Source organism: Taudactylus pleione, unplaced genomic scaffold (assembly GCF_031769625.1).
Source record: "Taudactylus pleione unplaced genomic scaffold, aTauple2 ptg000006l, whole genome shotgun sequence".
NCBI classification, from domain to species: domain Eukaryota; kingdom Metazoa; phylum Chordata; class Amphibia; order Anura; family Myobatrachidae; genus Taudactylus; species Taudactylus pleione.
Genome location: NW_028284409.1, coordinates 23,063,379 through 23,078,445, shown reverse-complemented (window position 1 = coordinate 23,078,445; position 15,067 = coordinate 23,063,379). Strand labels below are relative to the sequence as shown.

Genomic DNA, 15,067 nt, shown 5'->3' with positions numbered 1-15,067 from the left:
GAGCTGGTTGGTTGGTACGTTATCTCTGTATACTTTATCTCCATGCAAAGCTTAGTAAATTGACCCCACAGATTGTGAGCTCCACTGGAGAAGGGATTGATGTGGATAACTAAATATTTTCTGTTAAGTGCTGCATAATGCATGTACGCTATACTGTATAACTAACAATTAATCAATGTATTAATACTACCTGAAAAAAACATGTTTACATGTCATTTCTAAAACTCTTCCTACTTTACATACTAATTTAAACTCCAAAACATGAAAAAAAAGAGATTTGTACTGTAATACCAGCATGTGCCCCTTAAAAAATATCAATATCATAACATGACAATAGTAATGTATTGAAACAGATTACAAATTGAATACAATATAGATTTATAATGGCAAACAATGCACCTCTGTGTCCCGTTTATTATGACTAGCTTATTCAGACTAAAGACGATTTGATGATTACAACTATCTGACAGCAGAATAAACAAATATTAGTGTCACGTTTTACTAGGGCTACAGAAAAGGATATGTTTTGCAATACTGGGGAGATCTCAGAAGTCTGAGCAATGCACCCATTGTCTTTACAGTAAGAGACACAGGCATATCTGGGCAGTGACTGGTTCTCATTGCATAACTAAATGATCACTTACAGTTGCCACATTACACTGCCCTGAAGCGCTGTCATCTTACATGTCTAATCCAACTGTGTGGAAAGTAAGACATCAGCAGTATTATTGTGCTAGAATAAAGCTGTATATTTTGGCAATACTATCTGTTTAACAGGTGCCAATATTTTTTTATTTGATACTTTCTTTGAAAATATGTTTATTTGTTTTGGAAACAGCTACATAAAATTAGCTCAATCCAACGCGATACATTGAAATGCTGGCCTATTTTGACACAGAGTTAATCAATAAACACATACTGACTATGGGGCTCAGCCATGCTGGTCAATGTTGTAACTGAGATGGGGTTTTCAGAATAAGTCAGGTGACATGCAGTAGAAGCCATCCCTGTCTAATGAACACTGACTACCTTGTTTTCTATTACAGTGGGTATTTCTGCCGAGCGAGGAGCCAGAGTAGTGCCTAGATGATAAAGTTGTCTTCAGGGCTGAAGACATTGGTTGGTTTTATACCGAGGCCTCAAACCATTTCCCTGTTATTGACATTAATGAATACTTTGCGCTTGTCTCTTCCACAACTGTGTGGTCAGAACAGATAACTTGGCTGAAAAACATCTATTCATATATTACCACAGAAGATATATTTATTTTTCCAGTTGAGCTGTTACTTTAAACAATGTATAAGGGAATGGTAATCCAACACAATAGCCACTGTCAGTAATAAAGCACACACATGTACACACTTACTAATATAATAAGAACTTTGTGTCTGTCTCTTTGTTTCAAGTTGGCTCAAAAACTACTGAACCGATTTTCATGAAAGCTGCATCACTGTGTAGTGTAATCTCCTAGAAATAACCTGCACTTTGTTTCATCTCCATCCGTCAAGTTATAGCTGAGCAATCACAAAAACTAAATTTATTGACATCATCAATGCAAGAGATATGTGTGGCACCATGCGCGCGGTCGGTAAGGGCAGAGAGATGCTTTGGGCACACGTTCACTTGAAAAGGATAGGCTCCATAGCAGTCTGTGCACAGGAAACACAGTGACATTGGTGTGAGTGGTAGGTGAATAGGATAGGCTCCATAGCAGTCTGTGCACAGGAAACACAGTGACATTGGTGTGAGTGGTAGGTGAATAGGATAGGCTCCATAGCAGTCTGTGCACAGGAAACACAGTGACATTGGTGTGAGTGGTAGGTGAATAGGATAGGCTACATAGCAGTTGTACACAGGACACACAGTGACATTGGTGTGAGTGGTAGGTGAATAGGATAGGCTACATAGCAGTTGTACACAGGACACACAGTGACATTGGTGTGAGTGGTAGGTGAATAGGATAGACTACATAGCAGTCTGTACACAGGACACACAGTCACATTGGTGTGAGTGGTAGGTGAATAGGATAGGCTACATAGCAGTCTGTGCACAGGACACACAGTGACATTGGTGTGAGTGGTGGGTGAATAGGATAGGCTACATAGCAGTCTGTATACAGGACACACAGTGACATTGGTGTGAGTGGTAGGTGAATAGGATAGGCTACATAGCAGTCTGTGCACAGGGCACACAGTGACATTGGTGTGAGTGGTAGGTGAATAGGATAGGCTCCATAGCAGTCTGTGCACAGGAAACACAGTGACATTGGTGTGAGTGGTAGGTGAATAGGATAGGCTACATAGCAGTTGTACACAGGACACACAGTGACATTGGTGTGAGTGGTAGGTGAATAGGATAGGCTACATAGCAGTCTGTACACAGGACACACAGTCACATTGGTGTGAGTGGTAGGTGAATAGGATAGGCTACATAGCAGTCTGTGCACAGGACACACAGTGACATTGGTGTGAGTGGTGGGTGAATAGGATAGGCTACATAGCAGTCTGTGCACAGGACACACAGTGACATTGGTGTGAGTGGTAGGTGAATAGGATAGGCTACATAGCAGTCTGTGCACAGGACACACAGTGACATTGGTGTGAGTGGTAGGTGAATAGGATAGGCTACATAGCAGTCTGTGCACAGGGCACACAGTGACATTGGTGTGAGTGGTAGGTGAATAGGATAGGCTCCATAGCAGTCTGTGCACAGGAAACACAGTGACATTGGTGTGAGTGGTAGGTGAATAGGATAGGCTACATAGCAGTTGTACACAGGACACACAGTGACATTGGTGTGAGTGGTAGGTGAATAGGATAGGCTACATAGCAGTTGTACATAGGACACACAGTGACATTGGTGTGAGTGGTAGGTGAATAGGATAGGCTACATAGCAGTCTGTACACAGGACACACAGTCACATTGGTGTGAGTGGTAGGTGAATAGGATAGGCTACATAGCAGTCTGTATACAGGACACACAGTGACATTGGTGTGAGTGGTAGGTGAATAGGATAGGCTACATAGCAGTCTGTGCACAGGGCACACAGTGACATTGGTGTGAGTGGTAGGTGAATAGGATAGGCTACATAACAGTCTGTACACAGGATACACAGTGACATTGATGTGAGTGGTAGGTGAATAGGATAGGCTACATAGCAGTCTGTACATAGGACACACAGTGACATTGGTGTGAGTGGTGGGAGAAGATTCTGCTGCCACCAGTCTGTATAGCGCTGCTGGTCATGTGGGCCACTCCCGCGACAGGGCCTCTATGCAAAGCAGTACAACTGGAAGACCTCAAATAAAAATTTTGTCAGTAGCGACTCCATCTTTCACAAAGCCGCAGGCAACATGCATTGATTGGCTGTACAGTGTATATAGAAACAGTAGTCTCTGAGGTGGTGGCAATAAGCGGCCCCCCAGATGTTGTAAAACTACACATCCCAGCATGCCCTGCCACAGTTTTTGCTATTTGGTCATGCTAAAAATGTTGCAATGCATGGTGGGAATTGTAGAACAACAACAGCTTATTGCGTACCTCTGCGTCTAAAGTCGTCACCAGCATTTTCAAATTTAATTTTCTTACATAAAGTAAAAATAGAATTACTCAGGAAGTCTCATTGATCAAAAGAAAATACTCTCTTAATTAACAAATAAAAAATAAACAATAATTAATCATTACTCACTTAAGTATTCATCCTCTTGCTAAGGAACATCTACTTATATCTTGGAGCAATATGTTTTCTTCACAGGTCACATAATAAATTGACTGGCGCCTAACTGTGCATAATAATAAATAAAGTATTTCAGTTGATTTAAAAATAAATGCATCTATGTGTGACAGGTCCCACAAGAGCGTCATTATAAATATCAACTTATCATTCAAAGTTACTTCCAGAATATTTTATTGAAAAACACCAATAAGAGGTATGCTATATGAAGATTTTAAATACTTTTAATATTCCCTAGAGCACTGTCGAGCCCAGCATCTACTGCGGTGACGTGCAGTGAGGTCAATGGCTGGGAAGGCACACATGGAGATGGGTCTGAGTGCTGGGACCTGTCTCACCCCCTAATCACTGTAACTCTCCCCTCACTGCACTAAGCTTCAGCGTCCATTGATTCTCCTACCTGCATCACTGTGTCTTCTTTTGCTGCTGCTGAGCTCCGATCTCTAACCACTGCTTTGACTTCCTGGTCACATGATACATCCAAGGCGTCCATCAGTGCTCATGGCAAGCCCCTCATACTCAGAGGCATGCTCTATTAGCTCTCCTTCTGTGCAGCTTACTGCCCCTGGTGTGGCACCGCCACCAGCTCTACAAGCAATGTCTGACTATACAGAAGCGAGGCTGAGCTGTTGTTGCCTCATCTCTCATCTCCCTGCAGTCCCAGGGAGCTACACAAAGCTGGTGAGTGTTAACTATAAAATTATTGCAATAAACAAAGAAGATGTTTATAAGTTATAAATATCTTCTTTATATTATTCTAATAATTTTTATATAAAATCTCAGGAGTATGACAGCGGAGGCTATGCCTACCCTGCCTACTGTATATAATATAATAATTTGCAAAGGTCTGTCCCGTCTCTGATATGCATGCGCAGTTAGAGCTTGTAGTGTGCTCCAATGCAGACCTTAGCTGGAGAGGACCTGCCGGGAATGGAATAAGTATACTGCCACAGTATGCAGGGAGCAGGACAGAGTGGTGCAATTGAAGGGCCAAGAAGACCTGACTTATGCTGGATCCCTTTACTAATAAAGTATATGGCACAACTGCTGCTTCATGGTGCTGGTGCCATGAACTCTATTCTGACCAAGGTGCCATCTGACTGGAGTTTGTATATTACTTCCATGTTTGCATGAATCTCTTCCAGTAGTAATAAATGTACTAGAAGGTAAATATCAAAATGTATATGTTATTGGGGTAGAGGAGTCAGGCTATAAGCTCCACTGGGGCAGAGACTGATGTAATAACTAAAAACATTCTCTGTAAAGTGGCGTAATTTTAATAAAGTTTATGTGGCCTGAATCAGAGGTGCACGGAAATACTGTGACTGTGATTATGCAAAAATATGCTAATGCCGCAGCTACTAGGATTTGTACAAAGATACTCACCAGCTGCATCTCTAATCCGCCACTTGCGTACAAAGATGTACCATCGCTTGCATCATCGAACCCCTGCGCAACCACAATGTCTGTCGGAAGTCAGCCTCTGGAGCCTCTACAACTGTGTACACAGACGCAGTTGCAGGCTGAGACACCCCTCAAAACAGTCGCAATACACCTCCGTTTGACTTGCCCCCCCAATTACATTGCACATATGGTCAGTAACTGTTGATGACTCTGCGTCCAAGACCTCACTGTGACAGCTGACAGTAATCACACTTGGTGTGCATGCAGTGCCACTCTGATGCATGCGCAGTACAAAAACAATTGCTCAACTCCGCATACATCAGCAAGACTGAGCATTTGTGAGAGAAGTGCACTTGTAAAGGAGGAGTATGGCAATTGTAACATGGGGGGTGATTCAAGCTCCGACGCTATTGCTATCGCAGCTGCTACCATGGTAGCAGCTGCGATAGCACTACGATGGTAATGCAGCAGGAGGCATCGCACCTCCTGTAAGAATTACTGTTCTGAGCTGCGTCCATGGATGCAGTATCGGAACATCTGCATGATCCTCTACCGGCTGAGTGACCATTTATTAAGTAAGACATAAACTACGCATTACATCAGGCAACTCTGTCTTGGAATATATAATAATATTGTTCATTCCTCCCAATTTGGGGTATCAGGGAAATTAAGCATGACGCCGGCCAGCGCATTTGATGCTTTAGACCTCCCCTCTCCCTTTCCCTTCCATTAGACCAACTATTGAATATTGCTCACCTAGAGAGGTAATTTTTCTAAGCAAAGCAGCAGTGAATGGGATATACAGAACCTTCCAACCTTCCGGGCAAATGTGGACACTGCTGTCGCAACTGGAAACTCATGTCAGCGCCCCGAAATCATGGCTGTACCATCTAAATCAGAGCAGTTGGGAGGTGTGCACTAATGCAGCATACAACAGATGTTAATATATTTGATAAATTTATAACAAAGCATAGTCGTCTATATTATATTATTATGACTATTAAATACAAAAATAAATTGTCAATCATTCTAATTTTACCCTCTGTACACAAATATAAACATATAAGCACACAATTCGCTCAAACAACCCTACATGTACATAGCACAATAAACTTGTAGAATGAGGCAAAAAACATGAGTAAAAAATGCAGTGGCATGAACAATTTCCTCGTAGCCATTACAGAGAATAGTACATCAAACTATTATTTCTCATCCATTCATTTGTATTTTTCAATGCAAACACTCTTCTTGTTTCCATGGAGCTAAACCTCTTGTGTTGTATGCCAGCAAGGAAACCAATGTGAAAACCTTTACTTCCAAGCTAGACATTGTGTCCAAATTATGCTTTCTAAAATAGTGCCTAATTATTCTGCTTTTACCTTGATGATCAATATGTTTTATCACCACCATTTCCAAATATGCAGGGGCTACAATCACCATCAAACATAATGCAATGCAGGTTCTAATGTATTTCTTCTTATAGCAAGCATATATGAAATCTGATTATATCCATTTAAAGGAGAAGGTTATATTCTATTATTTAGTAACTTATAAAAACCTTAAGAGATCTTAAGACGTATATACCTTAAGAATTATAATTACTCTAATGTAGTCTGACGGGTCAAATGTTTTAATCACACTGTGCAGGTGGATGACCGTTTAAGGGACCAGTGTCCCTCTTCAAATTTTCTTTTGTGTTAGACACTTGGGCCCTGATTCAGAGCCGGACGCTCTGACCAGAGCGCTCGCTCTGAATCAGGGCCCACCTCCATAATTATGGAGCGTCCTCCTGGACGCTCGTATAGCTGTGGGTCACCACCCACAGCCTATACGAGCGTGCAGGATGATGGTCGCGATAGTCTTGACCATCGCGACCATCGCCAGTGCGAGCAGAAGCCTGCGGTTGAGTTTCTCAACCGCAAGGCCAGGAGTGATTTTGGCTCTATCAGAGCCAAAATCACTCCCACTGACATCACTTGGGAACGCCTCCGTCTGGCAGGCACGCCCCCGGCACGCCCACCAAAGGGGGCGTGCTGTCAATCAACATCAACAGCACGCCCCCTTTGATCAGAAAAAGTCCTTCGCTCGTCGCGTCTCGCGCATGCGCACGACGGAGCTCCCTCCGTCGTGCGCATGCGCAGTGCACACCATCGACCCACTTGCGAGCGGACAGCCGCTCGCGAGTGGGTCTGAATCAGGCCCTTGGTTAGAAGATGGATCTCCTACACAAGACAGTGACCATGTAGTGGGTAAACAAAATTGCAAGGATACCAACACAGAGTTAGTTTCTGTCAGACAAACATGCCTTTTTTCCTAAATAAATATTGTGTTTACCTTAAACACTACTAATACTGAGACAGGTTTATCACATGGCTACGCAGCCATTATGTTTTACAATGTGATTATTCCTCAGAAAAGTCTCTCCTCAATAACCCCTGTGCGTTATGTACTCAGTGCAACTACAAGTGCCCATAACTACTGTTAATAATCCAAAGGTCATAGTACAGGTCACATGCACATAATTTACTGCTGGGACCAGCACTAATTTCCAAATGAAAAGATCACTCAGCCAGCGTTGTACTACCTAAAGCCTGTCTGTCATTTGACTGCATCATGAATAGGTCTGCTGCAAATGTAACTGCGTCACAGGAATCACAATGTCACAGGTGACTAGGTGTTTGAAGATAATGATAAGCATCTTATATCCACAGTATAATCATCCTTTCCCAAAATAAAAACACTTGGTTAACAAACATCTTATTTACTGAGTAACAAACTTTAATGTCCATTTTTACTCCCTTAGATGTGCATGATGTACCTTTCTAAACCATCTATGTATTTAAGATATAATTTAAAACAATAGGGGATGCTCAGTGTTTCCTTGCAGAACATGCCGGTAACATTTCTTTATGGCACCATCACCACTGTCCAGATTCATGGTGAGGGACTCAATGCTGATGACACCAAAACTCATAAAACCTCACACAGAAGCTAATGAAATGTCAATTATATGTACTATAAATCCTTGGAGGCATATTTGCATATCTGTATGTATTTGTATTGTATTTGTATGTATGTATACAATATACAGATGTGTCCACATACATCTTAGTTCTAGCCAACCCTCCCAACAGGCAATGTTAATTTTTTTGGTAGATTTACTCCAGTAATGAGAAAATGGGTAAGCGTAACACATAGCAGTATAGCATTATAAAATTAGAATGAAGTTCTGATAAGATGAGACAGCACTTTTGGGCGCCCGATCTCCCATCTAAGTGACCAGGAGCTATTGAATCGTTTATGCCAATGGGAGACCATTATTTCTGCTCGCACCCACTTGAGGTGGCAAGCAAAAATCTGCAAAAAAGTTGGGCTTTTTGATGCCCAAACCCGCCCATTACTTTGCATTGGATAACTGTTTAACTCATCTAAACCCGGAGCATTTCGGTGTGACATACGTAATAAGTAATGGACGCCAATGACGTACGGTGAGGTCAACGGTTGGGGAGGCACACGTGTACAAAGCACAGTTTTTATATCAAAACACTGGAGCATTACAGGGAATATGATAGGGGAGAGATTATGACAGGGTATGCTCTGCCAGCGGCACCCGCGCCCATTGGCAAAACAATTGAATATCGCCCACTGGGCATCCATTACTTATGGGCACGAGAAAACAATTGAATACTCCAATTTAACTTCAGCTGCCATAATAACATATATTTTAATATTTTAAAACTTGAAAAATATAGCAACAGGTGTAAAAAGCAGCATCTCTATAATTAATCATGCTGCACAGTCCATACTGTCCATTGAAATAGCTCAGCTTTATTCTGTCTATTTTACACATAAACGTATTTCAATAGCTATTACTCTGGTAGTTTTAGATTTATTGGAGGTCATCCACAAACCAATAAATGAAACTGAGCAAATGTGAACATCTACTTTAGTGTTCCATATACAGAAACAATCATATATGGAGGAGATGAGGTACCAGGTAAGTATTGTGCCCCAGCACCTATATACACCCTGTAAAATATAAATCATACATTTCTTACAGTCAGAGTGGCATACTACAATGGAAGCAGGAACAGAAATAACACGTCCGCTTATGTTTTTGCTGGATTTTCTGAAATCATTTTTTCGGAGCTGGTTTTTTTTTTTTTACACTTCATGTCATGTCTTTAACTTATTCTAAGGTCACAATCTGTACAATATTTGTCCCTTTTGATTCTGGAAAATGATTCAGTTTTCTGTGAAAGAGATTACTGGTTAAATCCTCTAAAGCAGAGACATGTCATAAGATACCTTCTGGTGCCAAAAAATCCTTTGCCCACTACTGGGAATGGGATTCGTAGCCGGAGAAAGTTTATGTTGGCACAATATAGGCTGGCAAATGGGATTCTTATTCCATACCATGTTACTTATTTCAAAATATATTTACCATATGAAATACATATGTGGTCTAAATTTATATTATAGTCTCTCATGTAGAATATTAAGTAGTGCAAAGGATAGAATGTTAATAACATCATTGTGCTGTAATAAAGGGTAACCAATGAGGTATTTGCTTTTACGTGTATAACTTGCACTAGTTTTGTCAAAGTCGGAAAGAAATAAGTTTATCAATTGAATAGCTTTGCAGTGGGAATGTCCAACGTTCTCCCTTATATAGTGTTATTGGACAGGCAACATAGGAAACAGTGTACATCAGGTGCTATGTTCAGTACACACTGAATTTGTAGCTTTATTTTACCAGACATTGAAGGATTAAAGCCGGGTGCACACCGGAGCAATGTCGGGCCGATATGCCATTTCACAATGACATATCGCCTACATCGCTCAGTGTGTATAGGAGATTGCATGCTCCAGCGGTCGCTAGCGATGGACACCAGGTTTGATGTGCTGCACATCAAACCTAGCGCTAATGCTAACGACCAGTGCATTGTTAATGAATGACATAACAGTGATCATTCCATCGTTCATTAAAGTCGTCCAGTGTAGATGCACAATCACTGTTCACAAGCATTCGTTCCGATGTCGGAACGAATGCCAGTCGCTCCAGAGTGTACTTAGCCTAAAGCAAACATGGCTGCTCGAGTGGTCACATTGAAGTAACGGTGGGTCTCTCATCTGGCTGTAAGGAGTATCAGAGGGTGTTACTTTGTAGTAGCGGATAGTGCCTCACAATAACCAATTTATGTTTTACAGCTGATCTACATTATTATATCTCCCACTAATATAACTGTACTTTCTAACACCCAATACAAATATTTCTGTACCACTTGCATGGATCTGAAAACACCGCAGATTGCTTAAACAATTATACCAAATGAAGATGCCATTTTAGCAATCTTTAAATATTTATTTCTAACATGATAGTGGATAATTTGAAAATGCAATAAAATAAGATTACAAAGAAATGTTCTGTAGCATTACCACCACACATGAAGATGTCTGAATAGTCAGCTGATTGTTTGAAAATAATTCACTAGAACTAAAGAATAATATTACAATGCAGAGATAATGCAAGGTTGTTTTAGGATTGAAGATTATAAATTAGTGGAATCTATATATCCTGCTTTTTGAATATGTTAGTTTATTTAAGATTAAACCCTGAGCTGGTTTGGGATATTTGAATCTGAAAACAGCACATCGAACTATATACTGGCAACAACAACAACAACAACAACAAAAGAAACAGAATTCTAAATGCTTAATTTCAATAAATTATACATGCAGTACACCAATATCTGCTTGTTGAACTTCTCATTTAAAAAACATAGCCAATATTTAGTTGGTTCCCCATTTACTGCTATAACAGCCTCTACTCTTCTGGGAAAGCTAATATTTCACTATGAAGTTTACATCTACTTGTTAGAACTGGTTGAGGCTCAAATGACCAAACACACTAATTAAAAGGGGTGTCCACATACTTATATTCATGCAGTATATACAGTATGCATTACTTTTTTGAATATCTCCATTATAAGACATTACCATTGAAGGAAAATTCAGCTACAGAAAATCATAGAACATATCAAGAGACTGAGGGGCCTATGTATTAATAACGTATTAATAATCGCGGAACTGGCGAGATTATTAACTTTCCATATCGCAGGTGATATTTAAATTTTTACTGAATATATCTCAACTGTGTACCAAGGGGAAATTGCAGGGACAGCAGTTGCAGTAACCTCTGTCCCTGCGAGTTATATACACGGCATATTGTAGAAGTCTTTTTTTCCTGTGGAAGCTGACACTGTGCATGCACACAGTGTCAGTGTAGCTCGCCGGCCGGAGGCTGTGAGAGAGAGAAAAATCTCTCTCCTGCTCCTGGAGCCTTCATATGCTTAAAGCAGTTTACATTATCTGAAGATGGTGTAAACTACCGGAGACAAGAGTTTGATACATAGGGCTAAGTTTGTAGTCCCCATTGATAATAATGGGGACAGCGATGTGCAATTAGTACATACAGAAGGAACAAATCATAAAATTATGCAGAAACTACAGTTTCTACATAATTTTTTGAAAAATAAGCTTGATACATACAGTAGGCCCCTAAATAAGGGAAATCTGGTGTACACATTTTGGGACATAAAAGCAGTATCATACATGTAAGCTTGGATAATTATATCTGTTACATAAAACTATTAATAACAAGCCTTCCAATGACCGTAAGCTGAAGAGGCCACACCAGTCAAGTCCTGAAGAAAATAAGTATTATATTTCACCTGTAAATAAGTATTACTTTTCACCTGTAAGATAAAATGCAGGATTATCACACTTCAGCAGGTATATCTTCATTATCTAATGTAAATTGTTATTTCCAAATCTAGCCTTGAATAAAGGCACCTACAAACTTATCAGCATAAGGCGGCTGTCATATCAGTGGCACCATTTACTTCTAAATGCAGCATTATTTCATAAGTGTACTATTGCTTAAGCAAGGTTAGTACTGCACAATGGTGCCGTGCAGCACGTTGAATTGATTTGCAAGCAATTGGATCTACTAAACACTACTGATACTGACAAAAAGAATGCACAGGGGGAGATGTATCAAGACTCGAAGAGAGATGAAGCATAGCAACCAATCAGACCTGAACATAATGTAAACAACACTGTTTCTATAAGATAATATTATATTCATTTGAATGGTTTATCCATACATGTTTAAAGAAATGAATTGTACATGACCATTAATGAGGAGCGTCTCACAGTCAGTACTGGCAACAGGTGATATCTGGTATAGATTCTGTCTTCTCAGCACACAGTAGCAACACCAACCAGATCCTCTATAGTATTTTATGTTTGTTTTTTTTTGTTAACTATGTGAAACACTCAATAAAAATATTTCAAAAAGAAAAAACTTTACCAAAAGGAATGTCTCAACGGAAGGGGACACTTTGAACATTTTCCAATAGCTGTTACACACATAACAGACAAAATCTGCTGTACTGAACATAACAGAACCCAACCTATTGGATGATAATTCCATGTGGGAATGGTTATATGTGTTCTCATGGGTTTATACAATTTTACACTGCTCTTGGTGCATTATGCATTTCACAGTCACAGCACAGTAACCTGACTAACACTAAGCCAATATAACTGTAAAATAAAACTGGCCCTACTACAAAGAGAAACCTGAGCTGTACTAGTCAATCGAGTGTATAAAAATATTTATATAGAAATAGAGGACACATGTAGATCCCATTACTGGACCCTTTGATGTACGTATGCATACTGCTTATGGGACGTGATACCTCTCATTACACTGTCCTTGATGGTTTTAGAGATCTACAGTACTGCACAAAGGGGAAATGTCGGGCTGGCAGCCGCAGCAGTGCATACAATGCCAGCTGCAGTCGACCAATGATCCGATCAGTCGGTCATGTTGGAAAATTTTTCATGCCCGACTGTCCGATCATCGCTGATTGGTCGCAGTCATACACTAAGCAATTATCTGCTCTATCCGCCGATAATCAGCGGATTGGGTCAATAATTGCACAATGTATGCCCAGCATAGGGCACAGCATTTTCTTAAAAGCTTATCTTTATCTTGACTAGCGAACGTCTCTGAAAAAAGCAGGATATACAATTTATTTATATAGATTTTAATATCAATATATAACTTGATATATAACTTAAAAGATAAGCTCAGACACACAAAGAGTCTTGTTACATTACCAAAGGAAAGCTAAGAGATGTCTGTCATATGTCCAATCCATGTGGTTAGGCAGACTGGCAGCTGATTGCAGTTAATGCGGTATAAGGAACCCCAGTAAAGTAATATAGGACAAGAGCCAAGCTAAGCAGCAGGATTCCTCCAAAATTAAGCTTCTTTACAAACTTTTTTTTTTAAATAAACAAATTTATTTTTAACAGGATGTATACTCCATCAACAAGTCAAAGCTCCCTGATTGTGAGATTTTAATATATCTTGCAATGTCAGTCCTCTCAGGCGTTAAAGAATGCAATGAAAAATGAGTAAGTCAGCCCGACAAGAACAGCCATTTCAAAGTCCCAAAAAGGTGTAAAAAAGCTACAATATATTCTTCATACAAAATGAAATTAGTGCTAGTATCTCTTTAAAACTGTGATGGAATGCTTCTAATACTCCATCTGTTGCTCCTGAAGCTCAGGAACAGCTGGAGTGCTGATAACCGGCCATCCCTGCAACAATACCACTATCTATCATCCTTTTCTATTTTGAGAATACAGTTAGTTTTAGCAGCACCATTTATAGCTCAGAGTAAATCAGATTTCAATAAAATATACTTACAGGTTTAGTTACGGTATTCTTCTGTCTCAGGATGTCTAAGAAAGTAACTAATCTTGCAGGTCATGTCACTGGGACAACCAACTATGATGTCTGGTGGCTGTCTCCTTTATATTTCCATGAATTGCACAGGCAGCTGAAAAGAAAATGTAAACGTTAAAAGTCAGAACACAAGAGAGTACAAACATATAGCCCAAAAAAGTCATACTTGCTATAAGTAGCGGGTTATACTCAGAAGGGTTCGGACTCATTCTTTATAAGTGGAACTGCTCATCACTATGCAGCTTTACAAGGACAGTCTATTTCCTCCCCCATACAAGCCAGGAATAACCATATCATTAACTAGATCTGTCAGGCTCAATCTGCTGTGCAAGGCCTTAGAAATATCATTAATAGAGTATACTTATTATGATCTGAGGCAACAGTCAATGTCCACTTGTACAGTGACATTGTGGAACATAATACAGGGTACATAAACTGGGAGTTTCTAAGCCTCACTTATGGTAAATGGTGCCGATTTCCATCCACAGCGCAGTGTCCGACATTACAGGCACTGTAATAAACAACTCCCTATGTTGTACGGCTACTGATGGGGTTTATTTACAGATGACAATGGACCTAAACATTTTTTTGGAGCTAGTTGCCAATCGTTGACTTGAAAAGAAAAAAATCACATCAGGAGTACACACAATGCTTTTATTTAATATATGGTTCAGTTATAGTAGTTACAACCCAATTTACGCTCTGTTCTCCACACTGTGAAGTGCAGCCCAACATACCATGTGCAAGGCTCATATATATATATATATATATATATATATATATTTATTTATTTATTACCTGACACTTCTGCATAATTTTAACAAGTACAGAACAGATTACATGTTCAGGAACATTAAGGCATCAAATATTATGTGTAGGTGAATAGATCCTATTGGTTCTAAGAACACCATACCCGCTTGCACTTGCAAACAGGAGCATTTGTGGCGCAGAAGCATTTAATGGACAATTGTTTTAAGATAACTTTTTTTTAGTGCATTAAGTCTATTGAACCCTCAGTCGAAGTGCAATCGCTGGTCACCACTGTTCTAAACATCAGCATAAACTAATCAGTTCCTTTTTCAATTCTGTAAAGTGTTCAATTACTT

At 39.9% G+C, this 15,067-nt stretch overlaps 1 long non-coding RNA gene across 1 annotated transcript in view; it reads right to left on the bottom strand.

The window, feature by feature from the left end:
- Positions 1 to 14,018, bottom strand: part of LOC148543137 (uncharacterized) — a 128,247-nt gene extending 114,229 nt beyond the window's left edge. The window contains exon 1 of the long non-coding RNA XR_015871002.1: positions 13,923 to 14,018. This is a non-coding gene — a long non-coding RNA (uncharacterized LOC148543137). The remainder of the gene's footprint in view (positions 1 to 13,922) is intronic.
- Positions 14,019 to 15,067: the final 1,049 nt, after the last annotated feature.